Below are 11660 nucleotides of genomic sequence, written 5' to 3'. Positions count from 1 at the left end.
GCTGAGTGGAAGAACTGTCACTGTCCAACCCATAGATGCAAGCTGCAGTCTTAGGAAACTGTGCTGGAAACTAGCAGATAGGCCATTGTGTAATCCAAAATCTGGGAAGAAAATTCTCCAACCCCAATGTGGCGTTAGAAAGCAAAATTCCTTTATTCCTCACAAGATGATAACATATCAGGCAACTTGACAAGCAATTGCACCCTCTTAGAGTTCATGTTCTGCATTTGAACAGCTAATAAATACATGCATATGCAGTACATTGGCATACACATTTGTTCTTTTTAAAAAACTCATAAATACATGCTAATAGGGCATGCTCAGTGGTATCTAGAGTAGTTGAGTGCCTACCTGCTTCTTCCCTCTTTTTCACCATCAGCTTAATCACTGAAGCCTTTGGCTCACTTGCATCCACTTTTCCCTGGTTTGGAAGATTTCCATTGCTTACTAAGACATAGTGAGCCACTTTTTTAAAAAACAATGTAAACCAATGAAAATGTCCTTGCACATTCTGAAGCAAAAGATAGAAGTATTCTATTGTGACTCCAGTACTTCTTGTGAGGCAAAATCATTGAGGCAGAAGATAAAAGTATTCTATTATGTCCCCAGTGCAAAATTATTAAGGAAAAACAAGACTGTTAACCCACTAGAGCTGACATGGAAAGTTTTAGAACTATCACTTGTGAATTCCTTTTTCTAAACTAATATATTAGTTCTTAAACTAATGTACTAATCCATATTGCTAAAAGAAACCCCAGCCTATATCAATTGTTGTAAAATTGTGCAAGTCCTGTGAAATATGTCCTGCTGTGAAGGATTGGGCAACTGTTGTGGATTAACCTCAGCAGTCAGTCAAGAACCACACAGCTTCTTGCTCAGTTCTCAGCAGAGTGGAAGAGAAAGGGAAGGTTAGAAGTGTGAGAACTTGCAGGTTGAGATAAAATGTCTAAAATGTATGAAAGACAGTTTGATGGGTAAAGCAAAAGCTGTGTTCACAAGCAAAGCAAGATGAGGAATTCATTTACTAGTTTTCACTGGCAGGCAGATGTTCAGCTGTTTCCAGTACAGTAGAGCACTCCATGCATATCAGTTTCTTGGGAAAATAACGTCATCATCTTACATCTCCCTGCAGTCCCATTTCTCATCCTTTCATCTGGTTTTAACTGCTGCTGAATATGATGTTTTACAGTATGTAAATCTTCCTTGTCAGTTTAGATCACCTACACTGGCTGTTTCCCCTCCCATCTTCTTTTGCATCCCCAGCTGGATGGATGGTAAAACAGAAAAGGCCTTGGCACTGTGTAAGCTCTGTTAAGAGACAGCTGAAACATTAATGTATTATGACCACCCTTCTGATCACAGATCTAAAGCATAGCATCATACAAACTTTGATAAAGAGTATTAACTCTATCTCAGTCAAAACTGATACAAAGGAAAGACAAAAGTAGCAGAGGGTAGATTTAAAATCATAAAATCATAGAATCATTAAGGTTGGAAAGGACCTCTGAGATCATTTAGTCTAACTGTCCATCTACCACCAATAATTCCCACTAATCCATATCCCTCAATACCACATCTACATGTTTCTTAGACACCTGCAGTGACAGTCACTCCACCACCTCTGTGGGCAGCCCATTCCTGTGCCTGACTGCTCGTTCTGAAAATAATTTTTCCTAATGACGAGTTTCTTATATTCTAAAGGAGTGTCAGGCAGGATAAGTGTCAAGATTCTGGCTGACCTCACCTCTGAGATTAAAAAAATTTTACTTTTTCTGAGTTTGATCAGCATGAATCGCTGAGGGTATTTCACTACCATGAATGTGGACTTCAAGAATGAAGCAATTTTCCAGAAGTAGGGACATCTTTTTTCAAAAAAAAAAAAAAAAAAAAAAAAAAAAAAAAAAAAAAACAAACCATGACTGTGAGGATGTAGCCTTTCTGTGCTGCCTTGCTTTTACAAATACAGAAATAAGAGAGGATAATCACTTTACCTGTTGCAAAATACACTTATTTTTTCTTTTTCTTTTTTTTTTCTCTTTTTTCTTCTTTTTCTTTTTTGAAAAGGTGCTAACAGCCTTTTCTAGGTTGAGAGTTACATACCATTAAACATAGCATATCATAATGACATCAAGGTCTGAGAAAAACAGCTGAAATACAATGAGATGAAGTCAGAGAATTAGATAATGTCAAGAGCAGAAGGCTGCCAACACCGATGTAGTTTCTCAAGTGTGATCCAAATTCTTGAATGGGACTGCTCCCTGGACTCTGTTTTAATGACTAAACTTTGCTCCTCACACTTCTTTGCTTGTGTTTATAGTATAGTTTTTCTGTGCTCTAGTGTACATAGCATGTCTGCACTGAACTCTTTCAATCTGAGATTTCAATAGAAGGGTTAATTCTACACACAGAGGAAAAGAGGCTTTCCAGCAGCTTGGTGCAGTCCTTTCCTGCAGTACCCTAAGAAAAGGATGCAGAGATTACTACCAACCTTGTTCAGTGCCAGGAGAGGTCATTTCTGTTCAGCTCAACCCTAGTGAATGGCATTCTGTCTCGCTCCAATTAAGGAGAGAGGCAAGGTTCTTTTGATAAATTATGCTTGGCGTGAGATTAAGAAGAGAAACATTCAAATGTTGATCCGACCAGTTTATTAGAAATAATAAGACAGCTGAGGGGATGGGGAAGGGAGAGCGGCGAATATCAAAATTAGGGTGATGGGGAAGGGAAAGTGGGCAATAGGAAAGGTGGAAAAAGGCAAGAATTACAGAAAAGCAGGGAAAGTCACCTCCTGGATGCAGCAGCGTCCCGTTGCACCTTGTTTTGTTGGTCTGGGGAAAACAAGTATAGGGGAGAGCAGCAGCAGAGTGGCAGGCCACAAGCAGCAGATCAGTGCAGCGCAGAGCAGGAGGTAGAAAGGGCAGCAGGGTCTCAGGGAACAGCGAGGTCTCACGGAGCAGTCTCGAGTAGCGAGGTCTCACGGAGCAGAGAGGTCTCAAGGAGCAGAGTCTCGAGTATCAAGGTCTCACGGAGCAGAGAGGTCTCACGGAGCAGAGAGGTCTCACGGGCAGAGTCTCGAGCAGCAAGTCCAGGTGAATCCATTGGCAGCAGTAGGACAACGTTGGATGAATCTGAGGCCAGATACCAGGAAGTTCTTCATGCATGCATCTTCTTCAGCATGCAGGCGTTCACGTAGTGAGGCATCTGATGTCAGACAACCTCCTTGTTCACGAAGTGAGGCATCTGATGTCAGAAAACCTCCTTGTTCACGAAGTGAGGCATCTAATGTCAGAAAACCTAAAATCCATGGTTTGTCCATGCTCTTTTTATCCTACTTCTTCCCAGCCTTCGGGACATTTCTGGAAGGCTTGGGTCAGAATCATGTGAATACCTCGGAGATGGCCCTCTTCCTTGAGATGGACCCACACAAAAAGACCACTTTAGGGCCATTCATCTGTATCTTATCTCCCTTTTGTAGCTCCCGGACTTGTCCATCTGTCATGTCACCCTTAAACAAAGGGGGTCTGGATCCCTGGTTCAGACTTGCCTGGACATGTCCTTCTGTGTGTCTCAGACAAAGGCAGTTCTGGAACCTTGGCCAGGCTTCCCTGAACTTGTCCATTTCAGCAAACTTTTGAGACAGTAATGTAAAAGGCATGGCCTCTTACACATTCATGTAGGGAATGGCTTCTTTGTGTAGGCTCTCTTATCTCTGCTCCCAGTTTTGGGCAAAGACTTCTCTGAAGAAAAAAAAAATCTTGTGTCTAATTACACTGTGCAGCAGAAGCAACTGTGGGTAGTTTCTTCTCTGCTTGGGGAATGAAGTTAGTGAGACTGAAGTGATTACAGAAAATCCTACTTTGCAAACTGTGGGATCAGGTTGTCTAGGAACTCTGAAGAGCACAGCCACCCATAAGAAGCAAAATTAATTTCCATGTCTCTGCACTGTATATTCTCATGGTTCTCTAGTTTCTTGTCAGGAGTATCTTTCCTACTTCCAGATCCAAAAGGTCTCTCTGAAGGCCTTCATCAGGGAACATCTGAACAGGCTGGACATATATTCATCAATGGGACTTGCCATCATGCAAATACAGATGAGACAGGTGATGCAGTCGCAACAGTACTCAGTTTTCTTTGGAATGCCATAATGATCACAGCTTCCTAAGAACTAGAAAAGAGCAAATCTCAAGAAAAGCAAGGAAGAGGATCCAAGGAACAACAGACTAGTCTTCCTGGGAATGATTCTGGGAAAAGTGATGGAACAAATCCTTCTGGAAATTATTTTCAGTAATATGAAGGTAATTGGTAGTTGAATTCCAAAGAGATACCAAGCCTGACCAAATTCTCCAGTGAAACAATTTGCTTCCTAATGAGAGAAACTGCCTGAACTGCTGACCTCAAAGAATTGCTACCAGTGGCATAAGGACCATGCATATGATTAAGGGATTAGAGCATTTGACACGTAAAGAGAGTGAGAAATCTGAAATTATTTAGCGTCAAGAAGAGAAGGTTTGTCAAAACCCAGTAGCTGATGGTGGGGGCAGAGCAAGGAATATAAAATCAAATTCTTGGTGGCATCTAGTGAAATGACAAGCAGCAATGGACACAAATGAAAACACAGGAAATTCCAATTAAACCTAAGAAAAACTTAATACTACCCTTACATTGTGTATGACCAATTGCAGACACAGTTAGTCTAGGGAGGCTGCAGTTTTCATTCTTGGAGCTATTCAAAATCTTTCTGGACAAGGCTTATGCTTTGAGAAACAAAGTTGGGCTAGATGGTTTCCAGAGACCTTTTACAACCTCAGTCATTCTGTGAAAGGTGTTCAGTGCATCCTTGAAACTCTCGTCAAATTCTTCCCTTCCTTTTGTTGTTCCTGTCCTTTACATGAGTATTGAGGAGTTGGTGTTCCAGAACTGGAATGATCACATCCTGCAGCTCAGGTTCCTCTTTGGTATTTTCACACAATGAAAACAGCATCATCTCCCCTTTTCTCCAGCTCCTCTTGATGTAGCTGAGCCAAATCCTGGCTTTGGTGCCTATGCAGTTGGTTTTCTTATTTGCACTCAAGGGACCTCTGACTGCTACCAGTGTGATTCCTCTTCCCAGAGTCTCTGGCACTAATCTGTGCACTGTCCCCCCACTAGCCCCATCTGGAGGTAGATACTGGTGCCAACATTCTTTATTAACTACCTGGGCAGTGGAATGGAGTGCCCTACAGGAAGTTCATAGACAATTCCAAATGAATGGGGAATGTGGTCCATACACTAAAGGGGAGGGCTACCATGTAGACAGCTCTCAACAGACTGAAGAAAAGACAGAACAGACTGAAGAAAACAGGAATTTTCTGAGCAAATAAATGAAATTCTGTAGCTGGGGTGGAATAACCCCATCCTAGAGTATAGACTGGGGGCCAATCTGAAAGAAAGCATCTTTACAGAAGACAACATCAGAATTTGAATGTGACTCAACAGTAAATCTTATTGATGAGTATTAGCAAAAGGGTAGACAATGTGACAAGGGAGATAATTTATTATCCTCTATTTGATGCTCTACTGGAACTTTAGTACTTGTTCCCAATTTTGGGCTTCCCAGCAGAAGAAGAAACTAACTCTGGTGTGAGTCCAATGGCATACCATTAAGATAATTTGGGGGCTGCAAAACTGTCACAGTTATCTCACACATACCAGGGAAAAATGAGAGAGCTGAATTTATTAGGAAGAAAAGGGAAATCTCACTTGCAGTCTTAATTTAACTAAGTAGAAAGTGTGGATAAAACAGAGCTGGGCTTTTCTCACATGTATAGAGTGAAAGGATGGACTAAGATAATAGAAAATTCCTGTTAGCTATTAGGATATTTTTTTAATCATTAATGTAGTCAAAGGTTAGGACAGGTTCCTCAGAGTGGCTGTAGGTTCTTCATTGATGGTGTAATTCCTAGCCTGACTGGCTAAGGCCCTAAGCAGCCTGGTGTAACTTGAAAACTATCAGTTTTCTAGTGAGAACAAAACATTGCTGCAACGTCTATAAACATAAGGAGCCAGAACACCTCTGTTTCACAGCCTGGCAAAGTGATGTCCTTCCAGTATTGCAGAGACATCATCCCTGAGCCATCTGGTGAATGCCTAGACCTTCAAGGAGTGAAGGTTTAGGCTTCAGCAGTGCGTCAACAGCAGGACAGAGTCTTACAGAAAGGATGCAGGTGACGTGGCTGGAATCAGGAGCTGACATGGCTGTGTTGCACTGAAAAGAATGAAATGCTGTCCTCTTGCTACCATTCTTGTTTCCTGCCTGTCAGCCTTCCTGGATCTGAAGATGAGCCTTCAACTTGTAAAATTGCAGAGTCACAAGCATATGTCTCAGCATGCTCACTCTATGTACACAACAAAAATGTGCTGTCTGTAAACTCTTAAGAATTTTTGCTGTGTAGATAATACTATGGCTCTCCTGTCTTTGCACTGCAGTACTCTGAAAGGAAGAAAAGTGCTGGGTCCCAGCAGAAACTCTAGCCCTACATGAGATTTGGAAAATGGAGACACAAAGACTCCTTCTGCAGGTCCAAGCACAGAACATAACAAATCCTGTTCAGTTTCCAGGCAGAGACTAACCACAAAGAAGACTGGAAGTCTCTGTCTCAGGTTCTGCCAAAGGCTCCTCCTGCCCTCCTCTTAGCCACAGCCTCAACCAACCTACCCAGGTCTCTGTCACACTAAGATCTCCTCTGCATACTACCAAAGGCTGTTTGAGGCTATCTGCCTGTTTCTAAGCATACACTGCATTCAGAAGGTTCTTAGAATTATAGAATCATAGAATTACCCAGGTTGGAAAAGACCTTGAAGATCATCAAGTCCAACCGCAGCCTAACCAGTATCCTAACTCTAAAAACCCTCCACTAAATCATATCCCTGACTACCACATCCAAACGGCTCTTAAACACATCCAGGGATGGCGATTCAACCACCTCTCTGGGGAGCCTATTCCAGTACCTAAATACTTCTAATCTATCTCCTACTTTCTTTGCCTTCCAATGGTATTCTCTTCTCCTAGGGTTCTTTAAACATCCCTGTTTTTTCTTGGTCTCTGTGAGTCTGCTCTCTGCTCTGCTTGCATTCTTTCAGTTTTGTGCTGTTTTTTCACCTTGTCAAAGACATTCCATACTATGTCTCTTTGCAGCTACTTTTTTTTTCTATCTTTCTGAGACTAGTCTCTGTTATCCTTCACATCTGCAGGCTTTATGCTATTTTCTTACCTTCTCTGGGACTCCACTGAGGTTCTTTCATGCTCTGTTCTAGATCCTTAGCCTCTGCAAGGCTCCTCTGTATTTTCTTGAACTCTTTCAACCTCTTCACTGCTTTCCTTGCCTCTCCAAAGCTGCTATAGCTCCTTTTAAGGCTTTTAGTCTGTTCCTTTTCCTTTCTAAGCTGACTTTGAAGCACTTCCAGTCTTTCTACAGCTTCTTTTTTCTTCACCTTCCAGAAGATCATCTGCGTTTTCTGGTTCTGTTTCAGACTGTCTTCAAGATTCTTGTCAGTTCATCAGCTACTCTTCTTTCTCCTGGGAGAAAGCCTCTCCTTTTTTCTTCCCCACTCCTGGGTTATCCTCCATCCTTCTTTTATCCTCTGTCCTTTCTTGCAGTGGTACTCTCTGTGGTCCTTCTGAACTTTCAGAATCTCTGCTGCTTTCTTGTCATCTCCAAGGTCTGTGGTGGTCCCCATGGTTCTTTTTTGCCTTTCTATTATTATTTTTCTGCCTCTTTGAGGCTACAGTGTATTCTCTGAATCTTTTACAGAGTATCTTTGATACTCCTATTGGGGTACTTTCGAGCTTTTTGTCTTTTTTGTTTTGTTTTCCTCTGAAAAACCCTGGGTACTCCTGAGGTCCTTTAAGTTCTGTGATGCTTTTGTATTATAACAGAGGCTCTTCTGTATTCTCTGGGTGGGTGATTTTTCTTGTTTATTTCTTTGGCCTCTCCAGCACTGCAACATTTTATTCCCTCTGGAACCTACAGGCTTTTTTTTACTTTCCTTTAGACTACTTCATTTTCTCTGAACTTCATTCAGACTCTGTTGCTTTGTTGGCTTCTGCTTGTTTTCATTGTTTTGTCTGGGCTTTGCAAACACTTGGGAGACTATAACGTGATCTTTGTCTATCTCAGTATTTCATCAATTCTTCTAGTTTCCTTGAGACTTCTGGCTGTCTTTCCACTATTTTCTCCTCTCTGAGGCTACTCTATTCTCTGGGACATGTACAAATCATTTCCTATATTTCCAGGCTCTCAAAAACAATTTGCTGATCTTTGCAGATCTTTCAGACCTATTTCTCTTTTATTACAATATTCTGTTGGAGAAAGATGAGATCAGGTGAGAGAGATAGACATGATCTTCTCAGAAATGCAACAGCTTGAAGACTTCATCAGAGTCTGTTCCTAATAAAATGCTAAGTGCAACCTCTGGGGAGGGCAAAGTGTGAAAGGTATTGACCTCTGGCACTGAGTAGAAGGGCCCACCTACAGGTTCAAAACTACAGGATTCACTACTCTCAAAAATGAGGATGTGCTAGTTATGCTTTCATGTGAAGTATCTGAGCGAATTCACTCTGTAATGCAAGATCTCCAGAAAGAAACGGCAAGTGACAGTAGTGTGCAACTCCCTTCTGCAGTCGACAGACCAATCTGATAACCTGGCTTGTCATCTAGAGAAGATTGCTGTTTGTCTGGATCTGGGACGTTGTTGTGAGAGTATGTATGTCCACCTTTGTGATTACTCTCTGCTGTTTCTTCCACGTGGACACCAGTGATACTACGTGGAGCAACTCTGACTACAGCATGGGTGTCCAACATTTTGGCATGCCTGGGCCAAAATGAGTGAAGAGGAATTGCCTTGGGATGCATACAAAATATAGTTAATGTAGATACGTAAGAAAACCTATTTTAGATATATTTTTATTAAAATGTGAAAAGGAGCAACAAAAACATAAAATTGATGTTGTTTTTGTGAAATTTATGCACCACTGTCTGGTTCAGTGGAACTGTTGCATTTCTTAGAGAGTTCTCAAGATGCATAATGAAGTATTACTCTTTCTGTGCTTCATCCCTGAAAACAGTTGTTCACAAATGTATGTACTGACAAAAAGTAATGACATACATAGAATCATAGAATCACTCAGGTCAGGAAAGACCTTAAAGATGACTGAGTCCAACCATGACCTAACCATACTACCCTAACTCTAACAACCCTCTGAATCATGTCCCTGAGCACCACATCCAAATGGTTTTTAAACAGATCCAGGGATGGTGGATACCACCACATGAGTAAATGATATGAATAAAACATGACTATGAAATGAGGGATATTTTTCTCTGGTAAGATAGATCTTATAAATGTTTAGTAAAGAGATATAATCAAACTTTTCTTTGAGTTGAATGTCAGAATGCAAATTGATACCCTCTATTTGAAAATTCACAAGTAATATATTTATGTCAACTGAATATGAAGTCACAAACATTTTTAAAAACTGATTTTTTTGAGAAATCTTCAAACTTGATCTCAAATTCATTTATCAAAACAGAAAGGAAGGCTGCATATTTTTCACTGTTCCCAGGACTACATAGAACAATGCATCAAAATGTATGAAATTATATGACTGAACTTGAGATTGCCATAATTTGTTTTGGATACTGTTATGGTTTGAAACATAGCACAGTAAGTTGATTTTCACCTTGAAGACACATGTTTAGTTCATTTAAATGATCAGTTAAATCCACAAAAAGTGCTAAATCTGAGAGCCATTTACTCCCCCAGTTCCCACACGGAAGCCTGGGTATGTGAACTTCAGGGATACAAGAAATATGAGAATAGGTCTTCACTGGCAGCCAGGATTCCTGTATTTCTCGTGTCCCTGAAGCTTGCATACCTGGGCCTCTAGGTGGAAACTGGGGGAGTAAATTCCCCCCTCTGTATGGGTAGAACAAATCCAAAAACACCTCATGGGACTGAATGTATACAAGTCTATAGATGGAATGATATGCAAACCAGGGTCTTATGGTTGCTGAGCTGTTCTCCATCATATTTGAAAAGTCATGGCTGTTGGGCAAAGTCCCCAGGAACTGGAAAAAAAGAAATGTCACTCCCATTTACAAGAAAGGGAAGAAGGAGGACCTGGGGAACTACAGGCTGGTGAGCCTCACCACTTTGCCTGAGATGATAGAACAGATCCTCCTAGAAAACATGTTAAGGCATGTGAGAGATGAGAAGGTGATCCAAGACAACCAGCATGGCTTTACCAAGACAAGGTTATGCCTGACCAGTCTGGAGGCCTTCTATGGAGTCATGATATCAGTGGATGATGAAAGGTGACTGATGTCATCTACATGGACTTGTGAAAGGCCTTTAACATGGTTTTTAATGTGGCACCACATCCTTATCTGTAAATTGGAGAGATACGGATTAGAAGGGCAGAATATTCCGTGGATAAGGAATTGGTTGGAAGGCCATAGACAGAGGGTTGTGTTGAATGGCACTATATCCAGGTGGAGGTTGTTGACAAGTGGTGTCCCCCAGGACCCTAGCTCTGGACCAGTGCTCTTTAACATCTTCATCAATTACATCAATGACCAGCTCAAGTACACCCTTAGCAAGTTTGCCAATGACACCACTCTGAGTGGTGTGGTTGACAGATTAGAAAGAATGGACACCATCTAGAGGGACCTCAACAAACTCAAAAAGTGGGCTCATGTGAATCTGAAGAGTTTCAACATAGCAAAGTGCAAGGTTTTGCACTTGGGTTGGAATAATTCCCGATATGTATGCAGGCTGGGAGAAGAACTCCTTGAGACAAGCCCTGTGGAGAAGGACCTGGTGGATGAAAAACTGAACGTGAGCCAGCAGTGTGCTTTTGCAACTTGGAAAGCAAATGGTATCCTGGGCTCCATCAGAAGAGGGGTGGCCAGCAGGGATAGGTGATTGTCCCTCTCTGCTCTTCCCCCATGAGGCCCCATCTGGAATATTCTGTCTGTATTGGGTGTGGGGGCCCTGATACAGGAAAGACATGGAGCTGTTGGAGAGGTTACAGAAGAGAGCCACAAAGATGATCAGAGGGTTGGAGCACCTCCCTTACTCTCTACAATGACAGGCTAAGGGATCTGAGCTTGTTCAGTCTGCAGAAGAGAAGGCTGCAAGGAGACCTCATTGCAGCCTTCCAGTATTTAAAAGGGGATTATAAAATGGAGGGGAATCAACTTTTTACTTAGGTAGATAGTGACAGGACAAAGCAGATTAGATTTAACCTCAAGGAAGGAAGGTTTAGATTGGATGTCACAGGGAGATTTTTCACAGAGTGGTTAGGTGCTGGAACAAGCTGCCCAGAGAGGACGTGGATGCTCCATCCCTGGAGGTGCCCTAGACCAGGTTGGATGAGGCTGTGGGCAACCTGGTCTAGTACAAGATGTGGTGGTTGGTGGCCCTGACTGTGGCAGAGGTGTTGGAACTTGATTCTTGGGGTCCCTTCCAATCCAAGCTGTTCTATGATTCTATGATTTTCAAGTTCAGGCACAAGTTTTCCTTCTGATTCCATAAATGACTTAATTTCATTTCACAAATCATAAAATTACTTAACATTTTACTTCAGCTTAGCCACTTGGCTTCAGAAAAGTAAATGATCTCCC

The sequence above is a fragment of the Excalfactoria chinensis genome, chromosome 1 (genome assembly GCF_039878825.1).
Source record: "Excalfactoria chinensis isolate bCotChi1 chromosome 1, bCotChi1.hap2, whole genome shotgun sequence".
In the NCBI taxonomy this organism is placed as follows: Eukaryota; Metazoa; Chordata; class Aves; order Galliformes; family Phasianidae; genus Excalfactoria; species Excalfactoria chinensis.
Note: the sequence above shows the minus strand (reverse complement) of the source record.